This window comes from Pelophylax lessonae (genome assembly GCF_965119305.1).
Source record: "Pelophylax lessonae genome assembly, chromosome: 4".
NCBI classification, from domain to species: Eukaryota; Metazoa; Chordata; class Amphibia; order Anura; family Ranidae; genus Pelophylax; species Pelophylax lessonae.
The window spans coordinates 598,435,654-598,459,288 of NC_138771.1; the positions used below are offsets into that span (position 1 = coordinate 598,435,654).

General features: G+C 40.7%; 1 pseudogene across 1 annotated transcript; it reads left to right on the forward strand.

Moving 5' to 3' along the window:
- Positions 1 to 488: 488 nt before the first annotated feature.
- Positions 489 to 20,769, forward strand: LOC309552810 (annotated as a pseudogene). The gene is made up of 5 exons: positions 489 to 584; positions 667 to 1,129; positions 19,118 to 19,297; positions 19,381 to 19,487; positions 20,202 to 20,769. The product of its transcript is annotated as an uncharacterized misc_RNA (transcript).
- Positions 20,770 to 23,635: the final 2,866 nt, after the last annotated feature.

Sequence of the window (23,635 nt, forward strand, 5' to 3'; positions counted from 1 at the left end):
GGTCGGTGCAGGGCATTCTGGGACGAAGAGGACACAGAAGAGGACACCGAAGAGGACGCGCTGGCTTCAGCTGCCCACACCTGAGATGGCAGCACTGGACAAGACCTTTTCAAGGTAAGTATTTCTTCTTACAGGTAAGGACAGTTCAGAGGCTATCCATTGTGGAATGCACTAGCCCTGACTGTTCCGGGGGTATTTTTATTAAAAAAAACTTTCAGAGGGCGGAACTCCGCTTTAAGGAGTGGCGGGGAAAATATGTTTACTTAAACGCACAGATCTATACTGCAAAGTATATTCGTAAACTTCAGGGGCCACAGGAATACTATTTGACACCCATAAATAACACCCCCTGCAAATCGCAGACACTTTGCATGTCTTCCACTCGCAAAGAAAATCGCAAATCACCCAGGAAATCCCTAACACATTATCTACTGAGAACAAGGGAGCGCTGCGGTAAGTCCCAGGACATTTCTGACAGTCCCTCTACAATGAAGGATAATACTGTCATGTCTTCACAGCAAAATCCCTCACATCAAAATACATCTACCGATAATCAAAATGCACCTCTAACCAAGACGGACTTGGTGAGCCGTCTGGAAGCTATACAGTAAACTGGACTCTAAGTTCAAATCCGAACTTGATAAAACTACTAACACACTTTAACAGGAGATAGCGGCCTTAGGAGGCAGAACTGACAGACTGGAAACCAAACACGATGAACTAGCATACAAAGAGCTCAGTAGGGATCATGAAGCTTTGAACAACGCTTTTACCCATCTCCATCTCCAGTCTCAGGTTGAAGACCTCGATAACAGAAACAGAAGAAATAACTTGACATTTAGAGGTATCCCTGAATCCTATTCGGAGCTGATCCCTACACTCACCCGACTTTTCAAGTCTTTGCTTCCCGAACATGACGAGAATCACTTCACTTGCGACCGCATTCATCGTGCCCTTTGTCCTAAACCTCCTGCAGATAAACCACCCAGAGATATAATTCTCTGCATGAAAGATTTCCTTATTAAAGAAGAAATTTTGAGAGCTGCCAGAAATTCACAAAATATCATGATTGACGGTCATCGACTTCAGATATATCCGGATATCTCACAAGCCACTCTGGAGAGAAGACGTGAGATGAAGGACATCACATCAGTCCTGCAATCCGCACGCCTGAGATACTGTTGGGGTTTCCCCTTCAAACTCATCATCCCTCATAATGGCTCCACGTATGTCGCCACAAACATACCAGAGGGACAGGAAATTTTGGTCAAGTTGGGTTTGTTGGACCCCTCTGCGGTCCCTCAGCCATCCGCCTCTCCAACGCTGTCTCCTTTGTGGCAAACTCAAGCTTCCAGAAGAGGACGTCGCAGACTCAGGAATGAAATTGGTTGATCAATCTTAAAATCTACTATCACTTACGCTCTTCACAATTTGAGGCCTTTTTTTTTTTCCTAATACACTTTTTTTTCAACCTCCCAAGTTAAGCAGAAGAATTGCTGAATATTAGAAGTCAACACTTCAACTATTAGAAGATCAACACTTCTTTGCAAAACCTTTTTTTTTTTTCCTTTCTTCCCCTCCCCTTGTTTTTTTTTCTTCCCATACAGATATCAAGAAACAAGGTGAGATTGTCCACCCGGAAATAAGAATACAGTTCCTTATCAAGACTGCCTATGTTGGACATTGATGTTGGGCTCGGGTGGTAAGGCAAACCAAAAACATTGCTACTACACTGACATCTTGTGTTCAAAGTTGGTACCACTATAACTCTTTTTAAATATTTTTTTTTCCCTTTTTCTTGGATTTTGCAAAATGCTACTTTAATAATCGCAAAACTTTATACTTTTTGAGGTAATTCTTGTGAGGTTGTGCTGCAGTGTTTCCATAGTGCGTATAACGAAGTTTCACAGGTTAAACCAATATATGGTCATGTTTCCCCCCCCACTCAGCTCGCGCGGGGGTCAGCTGGCTTAGATTTAGCTGGTGACGTCGTGTGAGCTGTTTTAGGAGAGGTACTTTCTCCGGTTATTTCCTTCATCTTCAGTTACTTACAGGTAATCTGATCCAAGGTTAAAGAATGTTCAACTGTTTATATCACAATATATTTTCAATGTTGACAAGTTTTTTCTTCTTTTTTGTTTCATGGCCGTCACCCATACGGCAAAGTTCGCTACTTTACATGCATTATTTTATTCTCCTTCTTGTGCTTATATCAAAATTCTATTACATACATTACTCTCAGTCAATGCATAGACATCCTGACTTCTCACAGTTTACCAAGGGCAATCTAATTCTAATCCCTAACGATCCCTTTCAGACTAACAATATATTTGTAGTACAAAATGAACATTAAATGTATTTCTCATAATGTGCAGGGATTTAATTCACCCATTAAGAGACATAAAGCCTTTCACAATTATAATGCAAATAATATACTCGCGCCTAGGTGCTTGAATATAATTAGTTTGGAAGCAGCAGGTATTCAAATCACCATCTAACTAGGGATGGTGATCTCAAGAATGTATACAAATGGTAAAAATACTGCGCTACCCTATATGAGTGATAATAAACTTAGAATATGCAATTAGTCAGTGTGTGTGCATGTGTGAACATGAAACCAATACTGCTGTGCTAAGTTGCCATAATTTGCTGATATAACTAAAATTATTGAATATACCAATAAATAAATAAATAATGATATATAATAAATAAATTCATATTAATACCTAAAATGCACGTGCCAACGTGTATACTTATAAAGTGCTATAAAATGATTTCTTGCAATAAAACATGTGAAAATACATAGCATATAAACATACAATCCAGAAAAAAGTCCATTCAGTGAAAAAAAGATGAGAAAGTGCAAAGTCGTGCTCGGAAAAAAAGTCTCTTAATGGTGAAATTGGGATTGTGTGTGCCGGTGATCCTTGATTGCTATCACTCTGTGCCAGAAAGGTAAGGTAGCAAACTTGGACACTCCAAATAAAAAATCACTCCAAATGCAAAAACATGCGTGACACAACAAAAGAACTTGACCAACAAAAACACTCAGGTCAAAAGGTATTTTTGCCACCGCTAATGAGCTCCTGTATTGCCTCGCGGCTGTGAAGAAACAGGACGCTGGCTCTCTCCGCTCGTAAGCGCCGTACCCGGAAGTGTGGGTTCCGGCGTGCGGTCCAGCTGCTAGCTCAAAGCGAGGCAACGTGCGTGCCAACTTGACGCGTTTCGTCAGAATGTGACGTCTTCGGAAGCTTATGAGCGGAGAGAGCCAGCGTCCTGTTTCTTCACAGCCGCGAGGCAATACAGGAGCTCATTAGCGGTGGCAAAAATACCTTTTGACCTGAGTGTTTTTGTTGGTCAAGTTCTTTTGTTGTGTCACGCATGTTTTTGCATTTGGAGTGCTTTTTTATTTGGAGTGTCCAAGTTTTTAGCTGCAGTGTCGTTTGGGGGTTTTTATGGACATTTTACGGATGTTTTTATGAAGATTGATGTGCTTTTAAGCTTTTTGAATAAAGGTTAAAAACCTTCTACACTATGAGGAGCCTTTCTTCCTTTTTTTCTCCTATGCCGAATACACACCCGTATCCATAACGAGACCGCCCATCCGTCCATCCACACCAAAGGAGCAGCAGAATAAGCGCTTTAGATTCTTATCGGCGTACGCCATAAGAATCCACATCATCTGGTAAGTGTGCTACCTTACCTTTCTGGCACAGAGTGATAGCAATCAAGGATCACCGGCACACACGATCCCAATTTCACCATTAAGAGACTTTTTTCCGAGCACGACTTTGCACTTTCTCATCTTTTTTTCACTGAATGGACTTTTTTCTGGATTGTATGTTTATATGCTATGTATTTTCACATGTTTTATTGCAAGAAATCATTTTATAGCACTTTATAAGTATACACGTTGGCACGTGCATTTTAGGTATTAATACGAATTTATTTATTATATATCATTATTTATTTATTTATTGGTATATTCAATAATTTTAGTTATATCAGCAAATTATGGCAACTTAGCACAGCAGTATTGGTTTCATGTTCACACATGCACACACACTGACTAGTTGCATATTCTAAGTTTATTATCACTCATATAGGGTAGCGCAGTATTTTTACCATTTGTATACTTTCACAATTATAAAAGATTGGGCGCTAAAATTATATTGGTCCAAGAGACTCATTTTGCAGAGTCTAGCCACCCCAAATACTTTCACAAGACCTTCAACCAAGCCTATTATACGTTATATTCCTCCAAAAGCAGAGGGGTAGCTATCTTTATCCATAAATCATTTCCCTTTGAAGTTCAAGATGTATATAGGGATTCAGATAGTAGGTATATTATTTTGAAAGGAAGAATCATGGGGAAGGAACTAACAATTGCAAATGTATATGCCCCGAACGGCACAATTTTTCCACTAATTTTTCACGACACTAGAGAAATATCATTCCTCACACACAATCTTGGGTGGAGACTTCAACATGGTGGCACACCCCACTCTAGATAGAAGTAACCCAAAATCCTCAGCCAAAACTTTTCCAAGATCAATTACTAGAAAATTTCAGGAGCTCCAAATGATAGACACCTGGCGCGCGCTTAATGTAGGAGCAAAGGAATTCACATTTTTCTCTAACCCCCATAACACATCAGCCAGAATTTATTATATTTTTTTGCTCGGCAATTATCTTAGCGAATTCGCTCTCTGCTGAAATATGTCAATGTGTGTGGTCAGACCATCATATGGTCTCCTTCGTAACAAAATTTATAGGCCTTTACCCTACTCCATTTTCATGGATATTAAACAAATCTCAAATTTCGGATGTGATGGTGGAGCAGGACTTATTAGTAACATTGAGTGAATTCTTTCTCCTCAACCAGGACCAGGACACCTCTATTGCTAACACATGGGTTACACACAAAGCCTATTTGCGAGGCAATTTGATCACCAAAGCAGTTGCCCAAAACAACTTAATAACATATTGTCTTATAATGCGGAAAAATCATTGAGATATTCCAGAGCCAGATTTCTCCTCCATGGCAACACAGCCTCCACCATGTTCGCCAGGAAGCTTAACCACTTAAGCCCCGGAGGATTTGGCTGCTAAACGACCAGAGGGTATTTTGCGATTCGGCACTGCGTGACTTTAACGGACAATTGCGCGGTCGTGCGACGCTGTACCTAAACGAATTTGGCGTCCTTTTTTTCCCACAAACAGAGCTTTCTTTTGGCGGTATTTGATCACCTGTGCGATTTATTGATCACGCGCTATAAACAAAAAAAGAGCGTCAATTTTGCAAAAATAGCAATATTTTTCCCTTTTTTTTATATGAAATTCCCCCCCAAAAAAATGTAAAAATCAAAATTTTTTAATATTTTCGGCCAATTTGTTTTATGCTACCTATGTTTGGTAAAAAAAATCGCAAAAAGCGTATTTTGATTGGTTTGCGCAAAAGTTATTGCGTTTACTAACAAAGGGAAAGATTTTTGTCATTTTTGTTGTTTTTTTTTTTAACGCGTAATGGCGGCGATCTGCGATTTTTTTGCGGTACTGCGACATTGCGGCGGACAGATCGGACCCTTGACTGACATTTTTGACACTTTTGGGGTTACCAGTGACATTTCTACAGTAATCAGTGCTATATATATGCACTGTTACTGTAAAAATACACTGGTAGTGAAGGGGTTAACTTTATTTGAGAGGGAGGGGCTGTGTGTGTCCCTAGGGGCGTGATTCTAACTGTGATTGGCTGTGGCTTCAACTGTATGCAGAGTAATCAATGGATCTACATAGTAGATCCATGTGATCATCTCTCATACAGAGAGGAGAATGACAGGCAGCTTGTTTACACAAGCTGCCTGACTTTCTCCCTCTCCCCCGCCAATCGCAGAGTGGCCGGCGGCGATCGGGTCCGCCGGTCACACGCGCGGGGGGGTCCGTGACCACGCGGGAGCGGGAGCGCGCCTCCGGCGGCGCGCGCTCGCTCCCTAAACCCTCACAGGCGAGCGACGTAGACCTACGTCACTTTGCCTGTGAGGGGCTGACCACCGCCGTAGATAGTCGTGCGGCGGTCGGCAAGTGGTTAATCAGACAATCAAACCACCTCATATATATAAACTGAACGCCCCCTCTGGTCGTACTAAAACACATCCTAGGGATGTGGTGAGAATATTTGAGGATTTTTACTTGACTCTACTCTCTTCTCCTATAGAAGCATCATCACACACTACCCAAAACTAGTTTGATTCCTTGCCGATCCCACAATTAACTCCTGCACAAATAAACAAATTAAACACTCCCATTACAACAGAGGAAATATTACAGGTCATTAAAAGTCTTAAAAACTCCTCAGCCCCGGGTCCAGATGGTTATACCGCCATATACTATAAAAAATTTGCCACAGTACTCGCCTCTAAACTCACAACTTTTTTTAATTTTGTATTACAAGGAGGGAAATTTCCTGATGAAATGCTTCTGGCTAATATGTCATTAATACCTAAACCCAATAAGGATCTTTCCAACCCACAAAATTACAGACCAATATCAGTGATAAATAATGATCTTAAAATATTTAGCAAAATTTTGTCTAACAGGTTATCATCCATCATTACCACCCTAATTTCACCCTATCAAACAGGCTTTATACCAGATTGACAGATCAATGATAACATTAGATTAGCAAGTAACATTATCCAAGATGCAAACTTATTTAACAAAAAACTACTTCTCTTGGGCTTGGATATTCACAAGGCTTTTGACAGTGTCTCATGGCAATTTTTGCGATTGGTATTGTCCAGATTTGGCTTTAACGGTGAGTTTGTTAATGGTTTCTTGGCATTATATCACAACCCCAAGACTAGAATTAGAATCCCTGGTTGTAACTCTGACTTCTTCCCACTGGGCAGGGTAACTAGACGGGGATGTCCCCTCTCCCCCCTCCTATTCGCTCTAGCCCTAGAGCCCCTTTCGATCGCTATCTTACAACTTACATTCTGGGATACAATAAAGGTAACGATACATTTAAACTTAAATTATATGCAGATGACACCCTTCTATTTCTTTCGGATCCCTGCACATCGATTCCAAACTTACTACAATTATTAAACTCATTTGATGTCCTCTCGGGTCTTCATATTAACATTTCCAAATCAACAGCCCTTCCGATTAATTTTACACCGCTGGAGGCGGAGTCTCTGAGAAATCAGTTTCCATTTACGTGGTCCACTGATTCAGTTACTTATCTATGAATTCAGCTAACTAAATCTTACGATTCTCTTTTTCAACATAATTTTCCCCCGCTAGTGGACAAAATTTGCAACACCTTACAAATATGGACCTCATACTCCCTTTCCTTCCTTGGGAAAATCACTGCCATTAAAATAACTATACTTCCCAAAATTCTTTACCTGTTTAGATCTCTTCCAATTGCCCTTTCGAAGGGCTACATCTCTAAGATCCAATCAATCATAAACAAGTTTGTCTGGAGTGGCAGGAGGCCTAGATATACAATGGGTACGAAAAGTATTCAGACCCCCTTAAATTTTTCACTCTTTGTTATATTGCAGCCATTTGCTAAAATCATTTAAGTTCATTCTTCTTCCTCATGAATGTACACATAGCACCCCATACTGACAGAAAAACACAGAATTGTTGACATTGTTGCAGATTTATTAAAAAAGAAAAACTGAAATATCACGTGGTCCTAAGTATTCAGACCCTTTGCTGTGACACTCAGATATTTAACTTAGGTGCTTTCCATTTCTTCTGATCATCCTTGAGATGGTTCTACACCTTCATTTGAGTCCAGCTGTGTTTGATTATACTGATTGGACTTGATTAGGAAAGCCACACATCTGTCTATATAAGACCTTCCAGATCACAATGCATGTCAGAGCAAATGAGAATCATGAGGTCAAAGGAACTGCCTGAAGAGCTCAGAGACAGAATTGTGGCAAGGCACAGATCTGGCCAAGGTTACAAAAAGATTTCTGCTGCACTTAAGGTTCCTAAGAGCACAGTGGCTTCCATAATCCTCAAATGGAAGACGTTTGGGACGACCAGAACCCTTCCTAGAGCTAGCCATCCGGCCAAACTGAGCTATCGGTGGAGAAGAGCCTTGGTGAGAGAGGTAAAGAAGAACCAAAAGATCACTGTGGCTGAGCTCCAGAGATGCAGTCAGGAGATGGGAGAAAGTTGTAGAAAGTCAACCATCACTGCAGCCCTCCACCAGTCGGGGCTTTATGGCAGAGTGGCCCGACGGAAGCCTCTCCTCAGTGTAAGACACATGAAAGCCCACATGGAGTTTGCTAAAAAAACACCTGAAGGACTCAAAGATGGTGAGAAATAAGATTCTCTGGTCTGATGAGACCAAAATAGAACTTTTTGGCCTTAATTCTAAGCGGTATGTGTGGAGAAAACCAGGCACTGCTCATCACCTGTCCAATACAGTCCCAACAGTGAAGCATGGTGGTGGCAGCATCATGCTGTGGGGGTGTTTTTCAGCTGCAGGGACAGGGCGACTGGTTGCAATCGAGGGAAAGATGAATGCGGCCAAGTACAGGGATATCCTGGACAAAAACCTTCTCCAGAGTGCTCTGGACCTCAGACTGGGCCGAAGGTTTACCTTCCAACAAGACAATGACCCTAAGCACACAGCAAAAATAACGAAGGAGTGGCTTCACAACAACTCTGTGACTGTTCTTGAATGGCCCAGCCAGAGCCCTGACTTAAACCCAATTGAGCATCTCTGGAGAGACCTAAAAATGGCTGTCCACCAACGTTTACCATCCAACCTGACAGAACTGGAGAGGATCTGCAAGGAGGAATGGCAGAGGATCCCCAAATCCAGGTGTGAAAGACTTGTTGCATCTTTCCCAAAAAGACTCCTGGCTGTATTAGATCAAAAGGGGGCTTCTACTAAATACTGAGCAAAGGGTCTGAATACTTAGGACCATGTGATATTTCAGTTTTTCTTTTTTAATAAATCTGCAACAATGTCAACAATTCTGTGTTTTTCTGTCAGTATGGGGTGCTATGTGTACATTCATGAGGAAGAAGAATGAACTTAAATGATTTTAGCAAATGGCTGCAATATAACAAAGAGTGAAAAATTTAAGGGGGTCTGAATACTTTCCGTACCCACTGTAATAAAGCCATTCTTTATCAGTCTCACAGATCGGGAGGCTTGGGCCTCCCACAGTTGTGGTACTACTATATTTCGTGCAGATTGTCTCAGTTAACCCAGTGGTGTATCCATGCCCCTTACGCTCCATGGATAAAATTTGAGGAACAATCAGTAGCCCCCTTTCACCTCCCGAGTATACTGTGGTCCACTGGCAACTGGGTTGGTCGGATTGCTGCACGAAATACCATAGTCTCAGACTCGATCAAACTTTGGAATAAGTTTAAAAAGGAGGGGACACTGATCTCCAAACCTCCTCCGGGGGCCTCATTCCTTGGAGACCCCAGATTCGTAGATGCTTTTGTCTCCCCTTCAGATTTTTCACAATGGATAGATAGAAATATTGTTAGACTTTCAGATTTTTATCATGGAGGTGTATTTCTTCCTTTTGCCCATTTTTCCAATACATATAACACATCAGAATCTGAGAAATCAAACTATCTACTTATTAGACGATTTTTTTGAATAATTTTTTCCTAAGCCCTCCGGTTCTCCTGTGACAGGTTTCAAACATATCTGCTCTACAACACCTGGGGGCAGAGGACTCATCTCTATCATATACAGTGATCTTAACTCTCAACACTTAGATGTTAAATTATCATACATGCTGAAATGGGAGACCAACCTAGATGCGGTGTTCTCGGTTAGTGAATGGAATCTAATGTGGTCTAACATGCGCAAATGCACAAGATCCCTTTCTATTAGAGAGACGGCAGTTAAATTATTCACCAGATGGTATTACACACCGGTCCAATTAAATAAATTCTTTCCAGACACCCCCCCCCCCTATGTTTTTCGAGGCTGTCCATACCTTGGAACACTCTTACACATATTTTGGGATTGTGGCAGGGTCAAACAAATGTGGTCCGAATTGTTCAAGATTGTGGACAAGATGGCCGGTAAGAGACTTGAGCTGACACATTTCCAATGCATGTTTTCCAGAACGTACAGGATACGCCCTCCCATTTCCTTCAACTTATCCACACTATCTGTGTCGCAGCTCACTGGACAATTGCTCTTCACTGGAAAAAAAATGTTGTCCCTTTACAACAGGTTCTTAGTAGGATTGAAGAAACAAGACATATGGAGTATCTACAACATTCCATTACTAACACCAAACACATATATGACCTTAAGTGGAACCCTTGGTTCACATACAAGGCTTCACAAATTGATGCACCTCCAAACACTCCCTAATGCTATATCTTAGCATTAACCTTTACCTCAATGCACAGGTTGTCTATTACTGAGTACTATTGTCATTGTTATACTCAAATGTATGGCTGTTACTGATGACATTACAGTTGGTATGTCTAAAAGAAGGAGAAGAAAACCTTTTTTCTTTGGATATATAATTTCATTCTTATTTAAAAAAATTATATATACGATGTATGGATGTTTTATTCTGCATTGTATTTTTTGGACTGAAAAATACTTTCAATAAACGTTTTTAGACAAAAAACAATCTATTGAGTTGGCCAGCTCTGGAGGGTGTTTTGGGGGGATCTTACGTCAACTTTTTTTTTTTTACTGGTTACAGTTGGAAAGGGTTAGAAACTTGTTCATTATTGCTATATCTTAATTAATGAAATGTTACCATACTCACTGTCACAAGGACAAGAAGTGCAGGGAAATCTTGCCATCGAAGAAATAGACAGTAAAAAAACTCTAAAACACGGTTATAACCAGGACTCTGAAATAGGTTCATCCCTTCCCATCTATATACAAAATTAACAAAAATGGTATAATGGAAAGTTGATTCTGGCATGAAATGCTTGACCAACTTTTCTTCTATTAAATTATATTGTTTGATAAACCAAAGGACTACCTAAGGCGCCAACAGCCTATTTTATAGTCAAAAATTAAGAGAAAACAAGATGGACCTTTGGGGTGCCAACAATGAACAAATATAAAAAAACATGAACATATACAATGTATACATAAAAAAACCTCCTACAATTTCCTCCCATGGACATTAATACAGATTACTGTGATCAGAGGTGTAACTAGAACCTTCAGGGCCCTGATGCAAGAAACCATGAAGGGCCCCCCAGACCCCTGGCCGGGGCCCTTACCTTCAAGCCCAGGGCTCTTCCCACTAATCCTGGGGCTCTTTACTATCGTTGCATGGCCTTTTATTACGGTCCCGCAGCAGGATCCTTTCACAAGTTCTGCAGTGGGCCCCCTTCCTGCAATCTTGGGGCCTCCCCACAGTGGTGCAATGCCAGGGCCGGGTCGCAAGTGTGTCCTTTGCGATCCTGGAAGTTCACCCACTGGTTTGCTACCGGGCCCCCTGGAGCATGGGGCCCGGTAGCGATTGCAACCCCTGCAACCCCTGTAGTTACGCCCCTGACTGTGATAGGTAATCCATACCCCTGAATAAATTGAAACTATAGGATTAAGAAAAGATGGGGCTTTATATAGGCTGATGGAAAGAGGAGGATCACAAATATCACACACTTATATTAAAATGTTCTCTTTATTCTGGATATATGTATAAAAATATATATATCACATAGACATATATCAAAATAGAAAATATAAAAGAAAGAAAAACACATGTGTAGAAATAAATTCCCATAGGGAATGCTGATACTGTGTATCACAGAAGATGGTACGGTCTCTATGTAGCATGGTCTAGGGTCCCCAGCAAGCCGAGGCGTTTCGCAGTAAGGCTTCTTCAGAGCCAGAGAGATCAAAACAGACTGATATTTCCCACTGCGACAGAGGCCTGGACGGACACATGCGATAAGTGGCAGATCACCAAAGATGATATATAGGAGGAGTGTGCGTTGGATCAACTGCAGTCGTGCAGATGGTGAAGGCGTTCCATTAAATATCTTTTAAATATCAAAAAGTACCCGCAACATGCTTATGATGGGCAAATTCATTTCTGCACTCTACATTAGTATTGCAGGGGCCTCAGCATAGACCACTGTATATATGAGGCAGGCAGTTCCCAAAATTGTATTCCAAGTATTCAAATATATTAGCGGCATCCCATACATTCTCCACCTGGCCACCAAAATAAAGGACTCCTTATGTCCATCATCACAGCAGGCTCGCGCTGTGATGATGGACATAAGGAGTACTTTATTTTGGTGGCCAGGTGGTGAATGTATGTGATGCTGCTAATATATTTGAATAATGGAACATCTTCTCCATCTGCACAATTGCAGCTGATCCAGCGCACACCTCTCCTATATATCATCTTTGGTGATCTGCCACTTATCGCATGTGTCCGTCCAGGTCTCTGTCGCAGTGGGAAATATCGATCTGTTTTGGTTTCTCTGGCCCTGAGGAAGCCTTGCTGTGAAATGCGTCGGCTTGCTGGGGACCCTAGACCGTGCTACATAGAGACCGTACCATCTTCTGTGATACACAGTATCAGCATTCCCTATGGGAAATTATTTCTACACATAGTTACATAGTTACATAGTTACATAGTAGGTGAGGTTGAATAAAGACAATAGTCCATCCAGTTCAACCTGTGTAGGTGTGTGTGGCTGTAATCATCCCACATAGCCCTTAATGTCCTGATCCTTAAGATGTACGTCTAAGAGTCTCTTGAAAGCCACCATACTTCCCGCAGAAACCACCTCTTGTGGTAGAGAATTCCACAGTCTTGTAGCCCTAACAGTAAAGAACCCCCCACGTTGCCTGAGGTTAAAACGCTTCTCCTCTAATCGCATTGTATGCCCTCTTGTCCTCATGCAATCCCTTCGACTGAACAGCTTTTTTTCTAAGCTAAAATCCCCATTGAGATATTTATAAATTGCTATCATGTCCCCCCTCAGGCGTCTCTTCTCCAGGGAGAATAAATCGAGCGATTGCAGCCGCTCTTCATAGTTAAGGTCCTCCAATCCCCTAATCAGTTTAGTTGCCCTTCTCTGGACTCTCTCCAGCTCCAACACATCCCTCCTGAGGACTGGCAACCAGAACTGGACAGAACTGGACAGAATACTCCAGATGCGTTTTTCTTTCTTTTATATTTTCTATATTGATATATGTCTATGTGATATATATTTTTTTATACATATATGCACAATAAAGAGAAAATTTTAATATAAGTGTGTGATATTTGTGATATTTGTGATCCTCCTCTTTCCAGCAGCCTATATAAAGCTCCAGCTTTTCTTAGTCCTATCCCTCCCATGGAATTAGTGACAGTAATCCTAATAACCAGGACTCTGAAATAGGTTCATCCCTTCCCATCTACTGTATATCCAAAATGAACAAAAATGGTATAATGGAAAGTTGATTCTGTCATAAAATACATGAGCAACTTTGCTTTTATTAAATTATAACCTTTTTTAAACCAAAGGGCTATCTAAGGACCCAACATCCTATTTATATAGTCAAAAATTGAAAGAAAGCAAGATGGAGTTTTGGGGTGCCAACAATGAACAAATGTAAAAAACCACGGATGAATACATAAAAAAACCTCTCACAAATACCTTCCATAGAATTGGTGACATTAACCCAAATTACAATTCTTAGAGCAAATTAATAGATGGGTCTTCCATGGATTGGCAATTTCTCAATTTCTCTCAATCCCACTAACCATTTCACGGGAACAACACACTTATTCAGGAGGTGACGGGCAACAAAAATAGAAAATTGAACAATTCAGAGGACAAATTAATAACAAAACGTATTGTAAATATACTGTATAATGACAAAAGAATAAACATAAAGCTCACCGAGTCGAAGAGATCTGACACCAAACAAGGAAAGGCACAAATGTATGGTCAGAAGCATGTGTTATCTCACCCTGGAGCAGGTGAGGGAGCTAAGATGGTAATAGGACAATTCTGACACACCGTGTTCCAAAGTCCAAAGAGTGTACAAAGAGGATAGATAACTCAGTTTTCTATAAAAGTGATAATACCTGGATCATAAATATAAAACAAGGAAGGAGCTGCATAAAGAAGTCACTACGGATAACTTTATAGAAAACTAATAAAACTAAGAATAGCAAATGAGCAAACAATACAAAGAGAGGAGAGGGAACTTATCAGGGTTGTCACACTCACCAATATAATCCCAATACTCTGCATAAGAAGGTCCAAGAAACTTCCCGATGATAATAATATTCTGACAAAAGAAAAGAAAAAATTTCCAAACTCAATTCCATGTTCTAACTAGGCCAGACAAATAGGATCATAGAAACAATGAAAATCACAAAGAGGCTCATCATGAAACACAGAATATATGAACAGTTTTAGTTTGTGCCCACTCAAACCATCCAGGGGCTAAAAAGTCGCCTGAGGCATCCAAAGTGAGTTTAAATCTTTAAATAAATGCGATTTGACAGTTCCAAATCGCATGACAAGTCGCACCCCATTCCCAGCAATGGAACCGTTCATATTGCGGCGATTATGAAAAAGGTTCCTGCACTACTTTTTACCGATTGTATTGCGACTTGCATAGACTTCTGTTAAATAAAGTCGAAAGCCGCAATGAAATCGGCAGTGCAAATCGCACTAATGTGCGGCTTTGAAATCGCACTCAAGTAGCGCGATTTCAAAGCCGTATTGGTGTGAAAGAGGGCTTATAGTCTCGGACAAGCTTATCCAGCCCACTTGGTGTGTGTCTTGTGCCAACTTTATGATCTTCCATTACCTTGACTATCTCCAGTAGACTGATTGGATTTATTGTGTGTTGTTTAGTAGTGTTGCCTTTCTATAAATGCCGCACCTGCCCCCCCCCCCCCCCCCCCCAGTGTGAGATAACACATGCTTCTGACCAAACATGTGCGCCTTCCTTTGTTTATTCCAGACTTACAGTCAGGTCCATAAATATTGGGACATCGACACAATTCTAATCTTTTTGGCTCTATACACCACCACAATGGATTTGAAATGAAACAAACAAGATGTGCTTTAACTGCAGACTTTCAGCTTTAATTTGAGGGTATATACATCCAAATCAGGGGAAAGGTGTAGGAATTACAACAGTTTGTATATGTGCCTCCCACTTTTTAAGGAACCAAAAGTAATGGGACAATTGGCTGCTCAGCTGTTCCATGGCCAGGTGTGTGTTATTCCCTCATTACCCCATTTACAAGGAGCAGATAAAAGGTCCAGAGTTCATTTCAAGTGTGCTATTTGCATTTGGAATCTGTTGCTGTCAACTCTCAATATGAGATCCAAAGGGCTGTCACCATCAGTGAAGCAAGCCATCATTAGGCTGAAAAAAACAAAACAACCCCATCGGAGAGATAGCAAAAACATTAGGTGTGGCCAAATCAACTGTTTGCAACAGCCTTAAAAAGAAAGAACGCACCGGTGAGCTCAGCAACAATAAAAGACCCGGAAGACCACGGAAAACAACTGTGGTGGATGACCGAAGAATTCTTTCCCTGTTGAAGAAAACACCCTTCACAACAGTTGGCCAGATCAAGAACACTCTCCAGGAGGTAGGTGTATGTGTGTCAAAGTCAATAATCAAGAGAAGACTTCACCAGAGTGAATACAGAGGGTTCACCACAAGATGTAAACCATTGGTGAGCCTCAAAAACGGGAAGGCCAGATTACAGTTTGCCAAACAACATCTAAAAAAGCCTTCACAGTTCTGGAACAACATCCTATGGACAGATGAGACCAAGATCAACTTGTACCAGAGTGATGGGAAGAGAAGAGTATGGAGAAGGAAAGGAACTGCTCATGATCCAAAGCATACCACCTCATCAGTGAAGCATGGTGGTGGTTGTGTCATGGTGTGGGCATGTATGGCTGCCAATGGAACTGATTCTCTTGTATTCATTGATGATGTGACTGCTGACAAAAGCAGCAGGATGAATTCTGAAGGGTTTCGGCCTATATTATCTGCTCATATTCAGCCAAATGCTTCAGAACTCATTGGACGGCACTTCACAGTGCAGATGGATAATGACCCGAAGCATTTTGCGAAAGCAACCAAAGAGTTTTTCAAGGGAAAGAAGTGGAATGTTATGCAATGGCCAAGTCAATCACCTGACCTGAAACCGATTGAGCATGCATTTCACTTGCTGAAGACAAAACTGAAGGGAAAATGCCCCAAGAACAAGCAGAACTGAAGACAGTTGCAGTAGAGGCCTGGCAGAGCATCACCAGGGATGAAACCCAGTGTCTGGTGATGTCTATGCGTTACAGACTTCAGGCTGAAATTGACTGCAAAGGATTTGCAACCAAGTGTTAAAAAGTGAAGGTTTTATTTATGATTGTTAATCTGTCCCATTACTTTTGGTCCCTTAAAAAGTGGGAAGCATATATACAAACTATTGTAATTCCTAAACCGTTCACCTGATTTGGATGTAAATACCCTCACATTAAAGCTGAAAGTCTACAGTTAAAGCACATCTTGTTTGTTTCATTTCAAATCCATTGTGGTGGTGTATAGAGCCAAAAAGATTAGAATTGTGTAGATGTCCCAATATTTATGGACCTGACTGAATTCTCCCCGACTCTGTAAACATTGTTTTTTCTTGTGCCACTATATATTTAAAATTAGTTTTGTTATTATTTTGTACTTTAACCACTTCTGGACCGGAGGGTTTTACCCCTTAACGACCAGGCCATTTTTTGTGATTCGACACTGCGTTATTTTAATGGACAATTGCGCGGTTGAGTGACGCTATACCCAAATAAAATTGATGTTCTTTTTCCCCCACAAATAGTGCTTTTCTTATGGTGGTATTTGATCACCTCTGCGATTTTTAATTTTTGCGCTATAAACAAAAAAAGAGCAAAAATTCTGAAAAAAAAACTATATTTTTCACATTCTGCTATATAACATTCCCAATAAAAAAAAAAAAAATGGAAAAATCTAATTTTTTCATCATTTTTGGCCAATTTGTATTCTGCTACATATTTTTGGTAAAAAAAAAACCCCAATAGGCGTATTTTAATGTGGTTGGCACAGTCATCGCGTCTACAAACTAGGGGAAAGATTTATGTCATTTTTTATTTATTTTTTTTACTAGTATTGGCGGCGATCAGCTATTTTTAGCGGGACAGTGACATTGTGGCGGACAGATTGGACCCCTAACTGACATCTTTGGGGGGACCAGTGACATTACTACAGTAATTAGTGCTAAAAATATGCACTGTTACTGTAATAATGACACTGGCGGTGAAGGGGTTAACTCAGGGGCGATAAAAGGGTTAAGTGTATGCCTAGGGGAGTGTTTTCTAACTGTGGGGGGGGGATGGGGTTGTGGAATCAACACAGAGACCTGTAATCCTAAATAGGCGCTCTGTGCTAATTCCTGAGAGAACAACGGTCTGCTGTTGTTGACCGTCGCTCTCTCTCCACGGGGTACCCGGCGGCAATTGCAGCCACCAGTCCCGTAGATCGGCTTCTCCGCTGGCCAATGGGGGACGTGCGTGCCTCCGGTGGTGTGCGCGTGCCCCCAGGAGCGCTCCCGCGAACCGAGGTACGCATACGTCGGTTCGTGCAGCTGGGCCAGCCTGCCGCAGTATATCTGCGACGGGCGGTCAGCAAGTGGTTAAATTGTTCAATTTTCTATTTTTGTAGCCCCACTCACCTCACCTCATGAATAGTGGGGTGTTCATATGAAACATGTTCAGGAACTGAGAGATGATCTACCCATGGAAGACACCCCCTCTACTAATTTGATCTAAGAATTGTATCCATTGTAATTGTGATTTGGATTAGTGTCACTAATTCTATAGGAGGTTTCTTATGTATACATTGTATATGTCCATGTTTTTAGTCATTTGATTTTATGAATTATGTGATAAAAATGTAAAGCTTTTTTTTATATGTGTTTGTCCATTGTTATCACCCCAAAGGTCCATCTTGCTTTCTTTCAATTTTTATTAAGTGATATCTAAATCCAAGAAAAAAACAATTTAATATTTTGCAGCTTTATTTTTTGGGGGGTGCATACGTTTTCATTCTCAGGCTAAAAACATTTTCAGCAAGTACAAAAAAAATCAATCTTTCCAGAATGTTTTTTTAACCACTTGACCTCCTTAAGATTTACCCCGCTTCATGACCAGGCCGTTTTTGGGATACAGCACTGCGTTACTTGAACTGACAATTGCGCGGTCGTGCGACGCTGTACCCAAATAAAATTTATGTCCTTTTTTTCCACAAATAGAACTTTCTTTTGGTGGTATTTGATCACCACTGTGTTTGTTTTGTTTTTTTTTGCACAATATACAAAAAAAGGCCAACAATTTTGAAAAAAATAAACCGTATTTTTTACTTTCTGCTATAGGGCCAGTCCACACCACATGCAGTGCAGTGCATTTTTTCTGCATCCAAAAACGCATGTAAAGTAGGTTATTTGGTTTCCAATGTCATGGTTCACACCAGTGTGTTCAGTTAATTAAAAAAAAGTAGAAAATTCTGCATTTTTCCTGCACTTGACTGTACTGGAATGCAGTAAAACACATCAAAAATGCACCGGACCCCAGTACAGTGTAAAAAAAACAGGAAAAAAAAAAGAAAAAAAGCATCTGGAAACGCATAAAGACGCATCAAAAATACACTGGAACGCATTAAAAACAGGCTTGCAGAAATGCATCCGGAACAGGAGTGGGTTTTTGTGATGTGAACCAGCCCTAAAACAATAAAAAAATGTAAAAAAATCTAAACTCTTGATAAATTTAGGCCAATGTTTATTCCGCTAAATGTTTTCGGTAAAAGAATCCCATTGAGCGCATATTGATTGGTTTGCGCAAAAGTTATAACGTCTACAAACTATGGGATACTGTATATTTATGGAATTCTTATTTATTTATTTACTAGTAATGGCGGCGATCAGCGACTTATAGAGGGACTGCAATATTGCAGCAGATATTCGGGCACTAACTGACACTTTGACACTTTTTGGGAACCAGTGACACTAAGGATTCATTCACACTTGAGCGTAGCGTTTTTGCGTGTTTTTCATGCATTTTTGCGCATTTCATGCAGCGTTTGATGATGAGATGGCGTGTTTTGTGGCAGCAGCCACTGTTACATCATATTTTCTTTGTGAAATAGAGAGGAAGAAGAGGGCACGAAGATACTGTATCCACCCGTAATTGCCGATTGAGAAGATTTGTTATCATGACAACATTTTTTTTTGAGTACACAAAGGATGACCATAAAAAGGTTAGTCCAAATTCTTTTGAATCGTGATGGTTGCCATTGTTCTTTTCTTATGTCCACTAAGTTCAACATTTTTTTTCTCACAGTTTTGATGAGTTACTGGGTTTACACAGTAGTCGCTTGCAGCAAATGGACACATATTTATGTAATATTATACTGTACCTCCTGTGGAACGTCAAATCATCACACTGAGGTAATTTTTTATTTTTTATTTTGTTAGAACTGGTACATGAAGAAACCAATATGCTTATTTTTGTATAGGCATAAAATAAAAAAGCAAACACACGTGTTTAAAATAATACAAAACATTACTTTTGTAAAAAATTGTAAACATTAGCAAAACAGCCAAAAAAAAGTGTTTTTTTTTTCACATATACATTAAGAAGGACACTTAAAATATAAATCTATATATTTAAAAGAATAATACAAAGACAAAGCAACAAGCTCCGCATTGCCAAAACTACTTGTACTCCATGATGATAAAAGTACCAGTTTGGATACAGGTTTACGAGCCCTGGTCACACATGGGCAATCACACGTCCAAACCTGGGATGGTTTCCTTTGCACTTCTTGCCAAAATGCCCATCAACGGTGCAACCCTCCTCCAACCGGGAAATCTTTAGAACCAACTGCAAAAAACACAGGAGGGCGAAACCACCTTGTGCATTACCGTAAACAATTTTATTTAATCCACATAGACAAATGGATACTCACATCTGAATTAAAACATCAAGAAACACAGATCTGCTCCAGTTGGAACGCAATGCAGTCTGTCTTAGGCACAAATGGTTGGACAGCTAATTCGGGGGTCGTGCCCCCTTCTTTTAGAGTGGAGAGCTCTGAGGAAGGGGACATGACCCTCGAAACGCATTAGCTGTCCAACCATTATATATTTATTTATTTGTAGGTACCTAGCAACCGCACAATCATTGGCTAGTCTACACTACGCCCTTCAGGTTGGAATATCTACGGCCAGTTACATAGTCCGTAACACCTGCTCTGCTGTTTGGGATGTGTTGAAGGATATTGTGTTTCTAAAACCTACAACAGAAGAATGGTCACAGATCTCTGAAGTTTTCTGGCAACGCTGCAACATTCCAAATTGCGTTGGTGCGATTGATGGGAAGCATATGAGGATCATAAAGCCCATGGGCAGTGGTATTTTAACTACAAGAAATATTTCTCATTTGTGTTAATGACAGTGGCTGATGCTAATCATTGCTTTCATTATATAGACATTGGGTCGTATGGCAGCAGCTCTGACTCTAGTGTTTTTGGCCATTTCTCATTTGGGCACATGCTGCGTACCAATACTCTGGACCTTCCAGAAAACAGTCCACTCCTGGGCACAAATGGCCCTCTCCTACCCAGTGTTTTTGTGGGGGATCAGGCCTTTGCTCTGGGGGAGCATCTTCTACGGCCCTATTCAGGGCACAATCTTAGTGTACAGAAGAGAGTATTTAACTATCGACTAACAAGAGCATGTCATGTTGTTGAATGTTCGTATGGAATTTTGGCAAACAAATGACAGTTTCTGCACCTTCCGATTGTGTTGAACATGCAAAATGCAGTCTGTGCTGCATGTACGTTGCATAACTTTTTAAGGCAGTGGGATGGATTCAATTTTGGGGACTCATTAGGACATAATATAGAAAGAGCTCATTGGACTGGTGTTTGTGGAAGCAGACAAGGTACACATGTCAGGGATCAATTTGCATCCTACTTTATGTCTGCAACAGGACAGGTCCCATTGCAGCTTGAAGAAATTGAATAATTGTACACTTTGAGAAACATGTCAAGTTTTACCCTGTATCTGTTGGTTAATAAAAATATCTTCTAAACTGTACTGAATAATACAAAAATGCTTTATTGAAGAAGTCTCGTATTTTTTTTTAAATATATTTATATTTTTGTGTACATCATCCATACAATATCCACTACTAGGGGTCACAGATAGCCCTCATGTATTTGTGACATGCTGACACCTATCTACAAGTGTGTCCCCCATGTAGCCTTTTTATCCCTCCTGCTGGCAGCTACTGCGCTATCAAGTGCCTGGAGTGGCACACGTGTTGGAGTAGCTGGCTGGCGATGTCCACTCTGTAGGTGGGTACCTGGCACCAGAGCAGTAACGACTCAGTACATTTCTGTGTGCATGTGTGCATGTGTGCATGTGTGCAGGAATGTGGCCATGATAAACGGGAACGGCAAATCTATTGCCACTTTGCTCATAAGTATGAGCATGTGAGCAATGCAAAAGCATATGAGCATAATGTCATACTGATTTTCTGGTGATAGGAATCTGGTTTACCTTACATGCAGGGCAAAAGAGAAGGAGAGGGATGGTGGGTGGGTCTAGTAAGCTATATTTCTTTACCATGTATATATAAATAAATAAAATAGCATATCTCACTTGGGTGGGTGTGGGGGGTGGTTGGATTAACATGGGATTATCTTACCTTTATCCTCCTTTGCAGTGGCAGTTTAGTCTGCCCAGTCTGGGAACACTTGGCTGGCAATCTGTTCCCATGCCCACCTCTTCCGCGCTTGGGACTTGTAGGATGGATCTTTTTAATCATAGAGGCAGGGGTGCTGTTTTACCATCTGAATAAAATTCTCCAGATCTGATAAAGATACTGCCTCATCCATGTTGCTTCCCATGGCTGCTAAAACAAAACAAACAAAATGGAGATCTGTGCATTTCCTGTGTATTGTTTTGTCATTTCCTTTATGAAAATATATTTCACCTGAGCAGAAAAATGCACGACAACACACGCAGAAACGTGCAAAAACACAAGAATCACGCGTTTCTATTAATTTCTAAGAGATTTAAAACACAAAAATCTGCCAGATTTGAGCGGCAATAAAAGCTCCAGAACTTGTTTGGCTTCAGACGATTTGGAGTGGAGATGTGAACCATCTCCATAGAGAATAATTGATTTTTTGTCCTCCTTTTTTTTGGAGCTTCAAGCTACAAAACGCTGAGGTGTGGATGGGACCTAACTGGGACTGATGGCCCCAATATTTTTGCTCTCCTCCGACATATCCAATATCTGTAGCACACTCATTTTTTATTTAAGTGCACCAGATGCATTCACTTATGTTCATATGCGTGGGGCTTGGAAAATAACGTTTTTTTGCTTTTTTATTGATTTTAAGTTTTCTTTTTAATCTTTTTTTTCTACCTAAAGAGTAAATCCACTTTTGTTGAGAAAAAATCTTTCCCCACTCGGTGATCTATGTACATTGCAGGGATTTTAACAAACTTTGTTGCAGATTCCTAACTTTTGTTATTCTGAAGGAATGGCTGTTGTTTTGTCTGTGTCAATGTGCAAAATGAATCTGTATGGGAGTGGTTTTATAAATATTAGTCAGCTGCTGCACCTGCAGGGCTCTATTGAGACAAGCTGCAGGTTCTGACTTTTTCTTTGAGTATATCTCACCAAAAATGACATTTTTGTTGCAGGGGGTTCTCTAAATCTTATTTGTATCTTAGTGCAGACTTCTGGGAAAATCAGTAGGCCGATCACAAAAGCAGGGAATTACATATCTGCGGGGCGTTCTATACACACAATGTAAACAGAACTCCTCCAGGTAGCTATATTGCATTGCATTTTACAAAAAAAAATTACAGTGCTGCAGATTGAAAAGGAACGGTAATTTTTAATATTGTTCGACTAAGACAAACGACTTGCTAACAGCTAAAACCAATGGTCACTATTCCGTACTCTTACTATTGCAGCTCTCCACTGCCTTTGATACAGTTGACCACCATCTCTTCCTCAAAAACTCAATTTCCTTGGTCTCTGTGACTGTACTCTCCATTGGTTCGAATCTTACCTATGTCACTGCACCTCCAGTGTCACCTACAACTCTACTTCCTCCTCTCCTTTTCCTTTTCCCCCAAAGTTCTATTCTTGAACCACTCCTATTCTGGATCTACACTTCCTTCCTGGGTCAGCTGATAGCTTCCCATGGCTTTCAATATCATTTCTATGCCGATGACACCTAAATCTATCTCTCTACCCCTCAGCTCACCCCATCAGTTTCCTCACGTATCGCTAATTTACTAACAGACATATGTGACTGGATGTCACACAACTTTCTCAAACTCAATCTATTCAACACCGAGCTTATAATATTTCCTCCCCTACATGCCCCTTCCCCTGACTTCTCTGTCAAGATCAATAGCACAACTATCAGTCCGTCCCCACATGCCAGGGTGCTAGGGGTAACCCTGGACTCTGAACTGTTCTTTCAGGCCCACATCCAATCTCTGTCCAAATCATGCTGCCTCTGCTTCCATAACATCTCCAGAATACACCCCTTTTTGGATTGCAG